This window comes from Bos indicus x Bos taurus, chromosome 28 (genome assembly GCF_003369695.1).
Source record: "Bos indicus x Bos taurus breed Angus x Brahman F1 hybrid chromosome 28, Bos_hybrid_MaternalHap_v2.0, whole genome shotgun sequence".
NCBI lineage: Eukaryota > Metazoa > Chordata > Mammalia > Artiodactyla > Bovidae > Bos > Bos indicus x Bos taurus.
The window spans coordinates 31,795,254-31,808,110 of NC_040103.1; the positions used below are offsets into that span (position 1 = coordinate 31,795,254).

At 43.6% G+C, this 12,857-nt stretch overlaps 1 protein-coding gene across 2 annotated transcripts in view; it reads left to right on the top strand.

The window, feature by feature from the left end:
- Window positions 1-12,857, top strand: part of LRMDA (leucine rich melanocyte differentiation associated) — a 1,159,904-nt gene that overhangs the window by 653,626 nt on the left and 493,421 nt on the right. The window lies entirely within an intron of this gene.

Consider the following 12,857-nt stretch of genomic DNA (forward strand, 5'->3'; position numbering starts at 1 on the left):
GTTATAAATGATGTTTTCGTATGTATAACTTTTCTCTCAGTTATAAGTTCTCACTAGCACCCCACCTGAATCAATGTACAAGGAGGAAGGGAAGAAGAAAGGGAGGAAGGAAAGAAATAAAAGGTAGGGAGGACTCAGTTAAGTTCAATTCAGTCACTCAGTCATGTCTGACTCTTTGCAACCCCATGGACTGCAGCACGCCAGGCTTCCCTGTCCATCACCAACTCCCAGAGCTTACTCAAACTCATGTCCATTGTGTCAGTGATGCCCTCCAAACATCTCATCCTCTGTCATCCCCTTCTCCTCCCACCTTCAATCTTTCACAGCATCAGGGTCTTTTCCAATGAGTCAATCCTTTGCATCAGGTGGCCAAAGTATGGGAGTTTCAGCTTCAACATCAGTCCTTCCAATGAACACTCAGGGCTGATTTCCTTTAGGATTCACTGATTTGATCTCCTTGCAGTCCAAGGGACTCCCAAGAGTCTTCTCCAACACTACAGTTCAAAAGCATCAATTCTTCTGTGCTCAGCTTTCTTTATAGTCCAACTCTCACATCCATACATGACTACTGGAAAAACCATAGCTTTGACTACATGAACCTTTGTTGCTAAAGTAATGTCTCTGCTTTTTAATATGTTGTCTAGGTTGGTCATAGCTTTTCTTCCAAGGAGTAAGCGTCTTTTAATTTCATGGCTGCAATCACAATCTGCAATGACTTTGGAGCCCAAGAAAATAAAGTCTCTCACTGTTTCCATTGTTTCCCCATCTATTTGCCGTGAAGTGATGGGACTGGATGCCATGATCTTAATTTTCTGAATGTTGAGCTTTAAGCCAACTTTTTCACTCTCCTCTTCCACTTTCATCAGGAGACTCTTTAGTTCCTCTTCACTTTCTGCTGTAAGGGTGGTGTCATCTGTATATCTGAGGTTATCGATATTTCTCCTGGCAATCTTGATTCCAGCTTGTGTTTCATCCAGCCCAGCATTCTGCATGATATACTGTGCATATAAGTTAAATAAGCAGGGTGACAATATACAGCCTTGACATACTCCTTTCCCAATTTGAAATCAGTCTTTTGTTCCATTTACAGTTCTAACTGTTACCTCTTGACTTGCATGCAGATTTCCCAGGAGGCAGGTCGGGTGGTCTGGTATTCCCATCTCTTGAAGTATTTGCCACAGTTTGTTGTGATCCACACCATCAAAGGCTTTGGCGTAGTCCTGCAGAAGTAGATGTTTTTCTGGAACTCTCTTGCTTTTTCAGTGATCCAGCGGATGTTGGCAATTTGATCTCTGGTTCCTCTGCCTTTTCTAAAACCAGCTTGAACATCTGGAAGTTCATGGTTCATGTATTGTTGAAGCCTGTCTTGGAGAATTTGGAGCATTACTTTGCTAGCATGTGAGATGAGTGCAATTGTGCAGTAGTTTGAGCATTGTTTGGCATTGCCTTTCTTTGGGATCGGAATGAACTGTCCTTTTCCAGTACTGTGGCCACTGCTGAGTTTTCCAAATTTGTTGGCATAAGGAGTGTAGCACTTTCACAGCATCATCTTTCAGGATTTGAAAGAGCTCAACTGGAATTCCATCACCTCCACTAGCTTTGTTTGTAGTGATGCTTCCTAAGGCCCACTTGACTTTGTATTCCAGGATGTCTGGCTCTAGGTCAGTGATCACACCATCATGATTATCTGGGTCATGAAGATCTTTTTGTATAGTTCTTCTGTATATTCTTGCCACCTCTTCTTGATATCTTCTGCTTCTGTGAGGTCCATACCATTTCTGTCCTTTATTGTGGGCATCTTTGCATGAAATGTTCCCTTGGTATCTCTAATTTCCTTGAAGAGATCTCCAGTCTTTCCCATTCTATTGTTTTCCTCTATTTCTTTGCACTGATCACTGAGGAAGGCTTTCTTATCTCTCCTTGCTGTTCTTTGGAATGCTGCATTCAAATGGGTATATTTTACCTTTTCTCTTTTGTCTTTAGCTTCTTTTCTTTTCTCAGCTATTTGTAAGCCCTCCTCAGACAACTATTTTGCCTTTTTGCATTTCTTTTTCTTGGGGATGGTCTTGATCACTGCCTCTTGTACAATTTCATGAATGTCCATCTATAGTTCTTCAAGAACTCTATCAGATCTAATTCCTTGACTATTTCTCACTTCCACTATATAAAGATAAGGGATTTGATTTAGTTCATACCTGAATGGTCTAGTGGTTTTCACTACTTTCTTCAATTTAAGTCTGAATTTGGCAATCAGGAGTTCATGGTCTGAGCCACAGTGAGCTCCCAGTCTTGTTTTTGCTGACTGTATAGAGCTTCTCCATCTTTGGCTGCAAAGAATATAATCAATATAATCAATCTGATTTTGGTATTGACTATCTGTTTAGTAGGAAGGACTACTAGAAAGTAAGTTTTTTTTTTTTTTAACTTTACAATATTGTACTGGTTTTGCCATATATCAAAATTAATCTGCCACAGGTATACATGTGTTCCCCATCCTGAACCCTCCTCCCTCCCCATACCATCCCTCTGGGTCGTCCCAGTGCACCATTGGCGAGAGAGGATAATAGTTTGAGAGGAACTGGTCCTTTGGGGTTCAGATTTTTAAATCTGTAGTGATGAAGGAGTGTATTTAAGGGCATGCATTTTGTATAAAGGCAAAGCTGCAAGAAATATTGAAATCTCTTCAAAATTATATATTTAAAAAGAAACATACATGTTAGTAAGGGTACAGCAGAATTTCAGTTATACTTTATTGGGAGGAATTTTGAAGGAATCTTAGACTATTTTTAAGCCATCTTAGAATAAAGTTCTATCCCTATCTTAAAAGAACTGTAATAAATCAATTTTTCTCATGAAGACTTTTATCTGGGATGTGATACTGTTGATTTGAATGTGATTTCTCGTAGGAGAAATATGGTTAATATCCAGCAAGTGAATAGTTAAAATTTATAAATCAATCTTCTAAGTTAATCACTTTGAACTTAATTTTATTTTAGCAGTTACTCTCATCAACTTTGGCACCTTTAACAGGTGATGTCATGTATGAAGAGGTTGTTTTAAAACATTTTATCTTCTGGCAGCAACTTATTATAAAATATATCTTAGAAGGGTCAGGTGGTCGAAGAAAGTTCTCTCAGATATCATGTTTAGTAAACCAAGCATTTTTTTGGAAATTCTTGTTTTCTGACTTTTTTCTTCAGATTTCTTGTTTTAATTATTTAAAATCACCCAATAAATTGTATATGTGTACATATACACCCATATGTGTATATGCACACATTCACACACAAGTTTATTCATTTACTCATTCATGAAGTTATATGTGAACTGAACCATAGGCACGTTTTTTGGAATGAGAGCAACAGACTAAAGACCCTGATGCTGGGAAAGATAGAGAGCAGGAGGAGAAGGGGACGACAGAGGATGAGATAGTTGGATGGCATCACTGACTCAATGAACATGAGTTTGGGTAAACTCCGGGAGTTGGTGATAGACAGGGAGGCCTGGCGTGCTGCAGTTCACGGGGTTGCAAAGGGTCAGACATGACTGAACAACTGAACTGAACTGAACAGACTGAGGAAAATCTCCCACTCCACTTTATTCCGTCTCAAAGAAAGGTTTATAAGGGTGTAAAAGAAAAAGAAAAGCTAATACTAATTTTTACTGTTGTTATTGTAACTAGTCTCATTGGAAACAATACTCAGACCTGTGGTATAAGGAGCCAGATCAAAAGATCTGATATGGAGTCTAGTTTTGCTGGTGGGACTTTTAAAATGGGGAGGACAGTTTCGATCAGTGACCCTTAACCAAGGCTATACTTGTGATTCATCCAATCGTTTTGATTCATTTAGTGCCAAATGCAACGAAATAGGCAATAGGTGACATTGATGCTTAATTAAGAACTACTGGACTAAAGAGTATTTAAATTCTTTGTTGGCTCTGCTGTTCTGCGACACTTTCCTCCCAGGCAGTGACAGATCCTCTGTTAACACTCATACCATTTTATATATTTCTTTTTACACATTTCTCTTACTACTACATACATGTCAACATCCAGAGAATGGCTTCCTGAAAGTCAGGACAGCATCTTCTTGCCCTTTGAAGCCTTATCAATACCGGAAGTAGTGCTGGCTGTGGAATAGGGGCTTGGTATCTGTCTAGAGGAGGTGGCCTGAAATCACCCTGCCCTCTGATGAACTGAATACTTGTAGAGAAATGTGGGGCTCTTTGGGCACGTTGGGTGCCCACTGCCTATTTGGAACTAGATCCACTTGGATATCAACAAATGCAATTAAAAAGCAAGGCTCGGCCCTTCAGAATCCACCCAAGTGTTGGGTGTTTGGTCATGATTCTTTAGCAAAGATTGGATTGTAGAAGAGTGATCCTTCTCCTGGGCATGTCTGGGTACCCTTCAATCATACCCTCCTAACTTCTGTTACCCCAGAAGCCGCTGGGGGCTGGGGCTGGGAAGGCTCTGTGTTACTGCATATATGTCAAGATTGCCATTAGGGGCTGGATTCTAGGGGCCACATGCAGCTGGACTCACATCTGGTCAGAATTACCTTAGAAAATCCACAACACCAGCAAGATGCTCACCCTCCGAGAGAGACAGGAACTAAGAGCAGTGGAAGGGGATTCAGTGTGGGCCACCCAGTGACGTACGGACTGCGTGAGCGGACTCATAGGCCTGTTCAATGGAAGTTCTAATTTTTGTATTCATTTTACTTATTTTTAATTTCTGGTTTAACAAGCATCATCACCCTTGCATTTGGATGAGATGAATGGGTGGATAAGGCATTTCTGTTCTGTGGTCTGTAAAAAGCCCTCCTTTATTCATCCTGGAGCTCGTGCATTATTTGTCCCTGAGAAATTTTAGAGTTTCACAACAAGACTTCTGAATGCCAAGTTCCTGTGGCATTTGGGGTTTCTACAAAGCAATGTAGCCACCTTTTGTTTCCTTTCGGTAAAATATTTTCCTGGCCCTTCATCCACAAAGCATGAGGTCGGCCTTCCTTCAAGCTGTTACCGAGAGTCTAATAGGAGGGCCTCTATGCAAATTTATGAGACATTTTCACTATAAAATTGCTGAAAACATGAATGATATTTCTACAGTTTACTGTTTTTCACTTTAAGTACATTTTCTGACAATATGTCTTCTATTAATCATTTAAGCAGTAGTAGGAAACTTAAAGGAGTGTATTCAGAAGCAAGAATCCATGGTTCATTTAGTGCTGTCTAAAAAAATTTCTTATTGATTGGCATCCTCTGTGGTTATGTGATGTAATATTTATAATATGTCACCCAGCCATACATCAAAACAAGTATGTCTCTTGTTTCATTTCCATGAGAGATGTTGATTTCAGAGAGGTCAGCCCAGTTTTAGGTCACCTTGTGGCCAACCACTGGGCCAGAAATGGGAAGTGACCAGATTTATGGAGATATTGGAAATGACCCCAGAGCCGCTTTAGGTTCTGTGGATGCTTTCCTCCCCTCCCCCCACAGCACCCCTTTTCCTTCCTCACGTACCCCCTGTATGCCCAGTTGGATTTTCTTGGCACACGTCCACACAGTAAAACAGCCTCATTAAATCTGTATGTGAGCATGAGCACACTACCAGGCTGTTTAGCGGTGCCCTGGTCCTGCTGGGACCGGAGCAAAGCCGAGCCTGGGGTTTCTCTACGCCATTCATCATAGCTCGTGGCTGAAATGTGTCCATTGCCATGCCATTATAGGCGCTGAAGCCTGCTGCTGCTCTGCCGTGTGCACACACTGGGCAGCTATTTGGGGTGAAGGTTGAATGGAGGTTCACGTTGAGTGGAAGTGCTGGACCTGAAGGCAGCAGCCTTCAGGATTGGGGCGGAAGGAGAGTGAGGCAGCCAAGTGAGCTGGGGGACCACCATCATCCTGGGGATCCCCTTGGGGCCTCCCATGGACTTTAATACTGGCCAGACAATGAATCAAGTATGGGGAGCTTGGGTGCCCAGTAGGCTCTATTTCTTGCCTTCCTTTGTCAGTCTTTTCTTTCCTCTTGCTAAGGAAAGATGGTGGAGTTCAGGTCAGGGTGCACATGTGCCAGACCTCATGCATCAAACAAGACCATTGGTGTCTTGGGCTCCGAGCACTGCTTCACTAAATCCTTCTGTTGCTAAACCCTTTATTGTCTCCTGCCACTCCAGTCTCTGGCGAGTCTCTCCTTCCTCCCTCCTCCTCAGTAGGCTCCTCTGTATTCCTTACAACTTGAAATTATTTAAAACATGACACCCTTTCTTTGTTCCCTCCCAGGGAGCAGCCCTGAGGCCTGCCCAGTGTCTGTCACACTCAGCCAAGGGGCAGGAGGGAGGAACCGGCCGTCCGCTGCTGGCCGCCCTGGGCTTCCACCACTTCCCAGCCGTAGAGGAGCCGTAAAACTTGTGGCTTACATAACCCAGTGAGCATTCTCCAGCTAATCTGCAATCTGGGCTTTGAAGATCACAGGAAAGCAAAGGTCACGACCTAGAGATCAAAGTGACAGAAACCCACAGAGTAATTGCTGGTTCCCCTCTGTAGAGGGCCTTGGTCTATCCTGTGGGTGTATTATTTGCACCGAGACTTCAAACGTGCTGCCGGTGAACTGTGAGGGAAATCAGCTGGCCTTGGCTGGTTGTCAGGCGTTCATTAATGCTGTAGGTGAGCTCACCTCGGCTCATTAGAGGGAGAGCGTTGTCATCTCTTCACTCGCGGTCTTTGTTCATTACTCTGTGGTCTTTATTGACTTTTCCTCACCGTCCTCCCTTACCTGAAGGTGTGAGTGGGTAGTGAGACAAGCAAATTGGAGCAATACGAAAGAGGAGAATATGGATGTATTTATTGTGGATTAACTTGGAGGCACATAGAAATCAAGCGAGCAAACTGAAGCTTAAGAGGCGGGGTAGGATTAGCCCACTCCCTTCATGGCACAGATGGAGAAACTGAAGCTCAGGAAGGCGGCAGAGACTGTGCCAGGGTCACACAGAAAGCTCAGCCCAGAGTCTGGGCTCTTTCCTCTACCCTGTGAGTCCACACGATTTTTGCTGGGAAGACTCCCCTCTTGTTTTTCCCTCCAACACATATACTTGAAAGCTTTGGTCTCTTCAGTAAGCTTCATTTAAGCCACTGCTAACTTTTCAAAATTAGTCAGAGACGTTTAGTTGCTGATCAGAGTTTTTGATCAGCATGAGGTAAGCAGTGTTACCAAATGGGGTTGATGCCATCCAGAGCAAAGAAGCTTGGTGTTCTGCTGGCATGTTCACGCTTTCCTGTTAAGCTTTGTGAAAGGATGAGAACAGTTCATGGATCACCTGTTGCTGCCTTCAGGGGCCCCCAGTGGGGGGGGGTGACCCCCAGCTTGTCTCCCCATTTCCCATGCATGAGAGCAAGAAGGCACCAAGAAGCAATAGGAAGAAGCATAGAATGCTGTAAAGGGGGGAGGTGGGAAAAGTCCCTGTGACTCCACATGCAGTTCCCCTGGGATCTGGAAATGCGGTGTTTCTTGGGTAGAGTCTCAGAAGAAGAAACATGGCAGCCAGCCCCAGGAGCAGATGTAGGAGATCCGTCTTGATGTGCCTGTAGTTGTGCAGAGGGCCTGGGGAGCAGCCAGATCCCCCGGGGGAGCAGATGTGGGCAGGAGACAGCATCCTCCCTTCCCTTTGAAGTCTGGATGAAAAGTGCCAGAGCTTTTGGTAGAGAAAACTGACTTGGGAGCAAAAACCAAACAAACCAAAAAGGCTTTCTGCTGTTGTTTTTGTCCCTCTACCAGTTGTAAGCATCTCTTTAGAGGATTTCTTTCAGGAAATGGCACTTCCTCTATGAAAAGAGAGAGAACCTGAAAAGCTGTGTGTGGGTCTCACTTTTTAAGAATCTGTATGCAGAGACAGGTGGTTCTTTGAACACCTTCCCAGGGTCCCTGGTCTCCTCTGGGTAACCTCACCCTCCATGTCACAGCCAGGAGGGCCTCTGACTTCGCGCCACACCCCTCCCGGCCCTGAGGCTTTCTCCCAACCACCTTGGGAAGGTCAGGAAAATTGGCATTGCCCTCTGGGGCTGGGGATGTGAGCCTGAGAACTTAGACAGATCTCTTTTCATTAAGCAGTGCCCTGGCTTAACAAGCAGTTTTATAAATCTGAAGCTGTCTCCGGGTGCCGCAGGATTTATGGACGGGGGTTTCTGCCATAAAGTGGTTTATGATGGCTGCCTTCTGTGTTATTAGTAGCTGTCTCTTCCTTCAACCATTGCTGTTTGATAATAGCTTTAAAACACCCAGAATTACTTACCTGCAAGCCCCATTCCCGATAGCCCCTGTTGACAGTCTGAATAAGTTTACTGCCCTTTTGTTGTACTTTACCTTCAAAACAAACTGATTGAACCATCAATAGCTCGTGGAAGCTGACAGAGGCATGTCATCTGGACTAGCCCTGGTGATTGCAGGTTATCTGGGGGAGTTAACCTTCCCGCATTGTTAACTGAAATGTTTTATGTACTATGCAACTTTAGGATACGGCTGTGATAACCCTGGTAACTAAGTAATACATCACAGTAAAGAGATTTTGGTGCAACAAATAACCCTGGATTAAATTTACAAGGGTTGAATTGATATTGTAAAAGCCTTCATTCTGTGGCTTCGGGAATCCTCTCTTGTATTTTTATGGCAAACTTGTATTATACTCAGGATTGAAGCTGCAGCTTTTGACACCCTGACATGACCTAGAACAAAGGGAAATAGATCTCCCAAGACCAGAATGGGACGGGCAGGCAGAAAGCTCACTGACTAAGCATTGGCAGAGCTGGTTTAGAGCTGGTTCCAAACCACCAAGGGGCAAGAAAGAAGGTCTGGTGGATATGGCTTCTGTCTGGGCACTGGGGACCGTAGACATTGGGGGCAGGACAGACCACTAGCTGAACTGGGAAGGATACACTTGGCCACCTTATCAACTTCATAATTCCAAAACTGTTAATCCTTGTGGTGTTTTTGTACTTGGACAGTGATTCTCAGCAGGCCTAGCAGCATATCAGCCTCACCTGGGAACTTACTAGAATGTAAATTTGAAACTTCATTCCAGATGCAGTGAATCAGAAACTCTAGGGAGGGACCCTGTGACTTGGGTTTCAACAAGGCCTCTGGGGGATTCTGTCACCTCCTCAAGTCTGGGACCCACTGAGCTAGAATGTAAGTTCGTTGAGAGTAGGGACCTTGTCTGTTTTGTGCATCACCCATTCTTAGCACCAGGCTCAGTTCTTGGCGGGTGGTAGTCTTTAAGTATTTGCTGGGTGGGTGAATGTGTAAATAAATGAAAGAAGACATCTCCTAAGGGACATACCGGAGTCCTGAGCTGAGTCTCATACTGAACTATTTGGAACGAGCCTTCCTAGTATCTCTCAGACATCTTTAGGCATCAGCCACCTGGAAATCCAGGCTGACCAACTGGGTGGGAGTCTGGGCACCCCTAGTTTCAGGGGAGCTGGCAGCCTGTTTCGTGGATGTTTCTTTGGTGTTGAAAGAAGACTGCTCTGAAAACAGTAGCTCTTTGTCATCTAAAATTTTTTAACTAGCTTAAAAGCTAGCGCTTCTCTCTCTCTCCTTTGATTTCAGGGCTGTGATCCAAAGTGGGGCGAAATGACAACATGCTGTCTGTTGTCACCATGGTTCCTGCCAGCCCTGTGAAGACATCTTTCATTCCATCATTAAACATTGGCTGATTTTCTAATACTGATTTTTCTTCACCTGAATATTCATCTTTTCCCACCCTACACTTAGTGGGTGTCTTTACTCCTTTGAGCGTCACTCCTGACATATTGTTTCTGTCTGTACGTGTCTTTATTTGAAAGAATCTGTTGTCATCAAGACTTTGCTGCTACAAGCAGAAGATGGAAGTTTTCTCTGACACTGACTGAGGCCAGTGGGAGTTCTTCTGGAGGATAGAAAGGTATTGGGGCCTTTGCAGAACTTGTCTAATTTAGAGTAAGCTTAGGTGGCATTTGGAGAGGGAAAGAAGAGGCTTAGGGAGAAGTAAGAAAGAAGATAATGAGTAGCTTGAGGCCAGGGAGAGAGCAGGAAGTAGGTAGTCAAATTTCTAGGACCTCAGATGTTGGTGTGGAAGTTTCTGAGCAGGAAAAGGATACCACAAAAGAATTTAGAATATTTTTGACTTTAAGTCATAGGAAGGCTGTGACTAGAAACCTCTGAGCTATTTGGCATTTGAGTGATCAGCTGAGTCTTTCACCTGGACAAGCATATGTGAGGCCCTTTGATGATGTAGGACCATCCTATGAACTGGGGGTGCTGGCCTTGGGGACCTAAGGCTCCACTGAGGAGGGAGGCCTGCTCACACCTCAAGTAACTTTGCACTGAGAAAAAAACTTAGTGTTTGGGAACTGCTTTAGGGCTTGTTTCTTTGAAGCTTTCTTAAGATTGCTTGTTCTTCTTTCTTTGTGTTCGCAAAGCTAATTTGTGCATAACCTCAAACTTGGTGCTTAGCTGTTCCAATTTCTAATTTCTGTCTTTGAACCCATCTTCCCCATGATATTAGAACCCCTTAAATTGCCAACATCCGTTGGATCATAGAAAAAGCAGAGAATTCCAGAAAAACATCTACTTTTGCTTCATTGACTACACTAAAGCCTTTGACTGTGTGGATCTCAAAAAACTGTGGAAAATTCTTCAAGAAATGGGAATATCAGACCATCTTACCTGCTCCTGAGCGATCTGTATGCAGGTCAAGAGGCAACAGTTAGAACTGGACATGGAGCAACGGACTGGCTCCAAATAGGAAAAGGAGGACGTCAAGGCTGTGTATTGTCAGCCTGCTTATTTAACTTATATGCAGAGTACATCATGAGAAACGCTGGGCTGGAGGAAGCACAAGCTGGCATCAAGATTGCCGGGAGAAATATCAGTAACCTCAGATATGCAGATGACACCACCCTTGTGGCAGAAAGCGAAGAGGAACTAAAGAGTCTCTTGATGAAAGTGAAAGAGGAGAATGAAAAAGCTGGCTTAAAGCTCAGCATTCAGAAAACGAAGATCATGGCATCCAGTCCCATCGCTTCATGGCAAATAGATGGGGAAACAATGTAAACAGTGAGAGACTTTATTTTGGGGGGCTCCAAGATCATTGCAGATGGTGACTGCAGCCATGAAATTAAAAGACGCTTACTCCTTGGAAGAAAAGCTATCACCAACGTAGACAGTATATTAAACAACAGAGACATTACTTTGCTGACCATGGTCTGTCTAGTCAAAGCTATGGTTTTTCCAGTAATCATGTATGGATGTGAGAGCTGGACCATAAAGAAAGCTGAGCACAGAAGAATTGATGCTTTTGAACTGTGGTGCTTGAGAAGACTCTTGAGAGTCCCTTGGACTGCAAGGAGATCCAACCAGTCCATCCTAAAGGAAATCAGTCCTAAATATTCATTGGAAGGATGGATGCTGAAGCTGAAGCTCTAATACTTTGGCCACCTGATACAAAGAATTGGCTCATTTGAAGACTTTGATGTTGGGAAAGATTGAGGGCAGGAAGAGAAAGAGACAGCAGAGGATGAGATGATTGGATGGCATCACTGACTCGATGGACATGAGTTTGAGCAAGTTCCAGGAGAGGTAATGGACAGGGAAGCCTGGCATGCTGCAGTCCATGGGGTCGCAAAAAGTTGAACACAATTGAGTGACTGAACTGAACTGAAAGAGCAGGAACCATGTTGTAATCACCTCTGTATACCTAGGCCTGGCATGAAATAGGTGCTTAAGAAACATTTGTGCAACTGAAATGAACTGGCATTTTATAGTGTCCATTCTAATGCTTCTTTCCAAAATGGTTTGACAGTGAGAAAGAAAAATTGGTCCCTGTCTTCAAGAAGCTTATAGTTTTGGTGAGGACATTAAACTGAAGGACAATTAGAAAATAATATGGTGTTAGACTGCAGGGTGCTAAAAATGCCTCCTTGGCGTATTGAGAAGGGAGAAAGCAATGTGGGCTGGGGATGCAGAAGAAAACTTCTTGAGGGTTGGGATTTGGAAAGATGAGTGAATACTGAGGATGCAGGATACAGGGAGAAAAAGTCAGATTCCCATGCAGATGATGTGACTTACCGCTCTTGACATTGGATACCTACCTTTTCCTCCTAAGCAGGAAAGGGTCTAAACAATTGCTCCTTTGATTGGAGGAGTATAGGAGCTTGATGGAAAGCTTCTGTGTCGGTGACTGTCCCTGAGGAAGGAGAGCTAGATGCAGGTGTCTATACCTTTCGTATCATTTTTTATATGTTTATGTACCTGTCTTCTGACCAGATGAGTCTTCTTGTCAGATCCATACACCTGCTTAAAGATAGTTCATCACACAAGTAGTCAGTCATTCGGTCATCCTTAAAGATGGTAATGGATCCCAAAGACTCTTTGCAGGGAGACCATATGGCATATTTGGGCTGTTAATGTCCACTGGAAACCAACTCCCCTTGTTTCTCCTTGATGGAGATAATTTTCATAGTGCCAGTGTAGAAGTAACTCAGTGATGATGAGAAGAAAGTCCTCAGCATGTCTGTCTGATCCCTCAAGGAAGCAATTTCTCAGCTATGTATGTTCTTACTTCTATCCCAGAGTTGTCCAGGTTGTTATTATTGTCCTGATGGCAAATTAAAGTCTCTTGTCTCAGCTTCAAAATGAAGGTTTTTTTGTTCTCTCCGAGATGAGAATAATAAAGATGACCCATAAGAATGACAGTAACATGAATGGTGTGATCAGGTTGTAGGTTATTTTCTCTGAGAATTTCTTGTGCATCAAAGATTTTCAGAATGGAAAAAGGTAAATACATGGATAGGATCTTATTGGTGAATCCAGGTGTGCAGTT